Source organism: Ailuropoda melanoleuca, chromosome 13 (genome assembly GCF_002007445.2).
Source record: "Ailuropoda melanoleuca isolate Jingjing chromosome 13, ASM200744v2, whole genome shotgun sequence".
NCBI lineage: Eukaryota > Metazoa > Chordata > Mammalia > Carnivora > Ursidae > Ailuropoda > Ailuropoda melanoleuca.
In genome coordinates this window covers 6751734-6753024 of record NC_048230.1, presented here as the reverse complement: position 1 = coordinate 6753024, position 1291 = coordinate 6751734, and positions in this window count along the sequence as shown.

Here is a 1291-nt window from a genome sequence, read left to right as displayed (position 1 = left end):
AAGCATTTGCCTTCGGCTCAGGACGTGATCTCAGCTTTCTGGGATCAAGCCCCACATCAAGCTTCGCTTTGAGCATGCTTCTTCCCCCAGCTTGTGTTCCCTCTCTCACTAGCTGTCTCTCTGTCAAATAAATAAATAAAATCTTAAAAAAAAAAGAATAGAGACTCCAGAAATGGACCCTCTGCTCTTTGGGCAACTAATATATGACAAAGCAGGAAAAAATTTCAAGTGGAAAAAAGACAGTCTCTTCAATAAATGGTGCTGGGAAAATTGGACAGCTACATGCAAAAGAATGAAACTTGACCACTCTCTCACACCATACACAAAAATAAACTCCAAATGGATGAAAGACCTCAATGTGAGACAGGAATCCATCAAAATTCTAGAGGAGAACATAGGCAACAACTTCTATGACATCGGCCAGAGCAACCTTTTTCACGACACATCTCCAAAGGCAAGAGAAATAAAAGATAAAATGAACTTATGGGACTTTATCAGGATAAAGAGCTTCTGCACAGCCAAGGAAACAGTCAAAAAAACTAAGAGACAGCCCACGGAATGGGAGAATATATTTGCAAAGGACACCACAGATAAAGGACTGGTATCCAAGATCTACAAAGAACTTCTCAAACTCAATACACGAGAAACAAATAAACAAATCATAAAATGGGCAGAAGATATGAACAGACACTTTTCCAATGAAGACATACAAATGGCTAACAGACACATGAAAAAATGTTCAAAATCATTAGCCATCAGGGAAATTCAAATCAAAACCACACTGAGATACCACCTTACGCCAGTTAGAATGGCAAAGATAGACAAGGCAAGAAACAACAATTGTTGGAGAGGATGTGGAGAAAGGGGATCCCTCCTACATTGTTGGTGGGAATGCAAGTTGGTACAGCCACTCTGGAAAACAGTGTGGAGGTCCCTTAAAAAGTTAAAAATTGAACTACCCTATGACCCAGCCATTGCACTACTGGGTGTTTACCCCAAAGATACAGACGTAGTAAAGAGAAGGGCCATATGCACCCCAATGTTCATAGCTGCATTGTCCACAATAGCCAAATCATGGAAGGAGCCGAGATGCCCTTCAACAGATGACTGGATTAAGAAGCTGTGGTCCATATATACAATGGAATATTACTCAGCTATCAGAAAGAACGAATTCTCAACATTTGCTGCAACATGGACGGCACTGGAGGAGATAATGCTAAGTGAAATAAGTCAAGCAGAGAAAGACAATTATCATATGATTTCTCTCATCTATGGAACATAAGAACTAGGA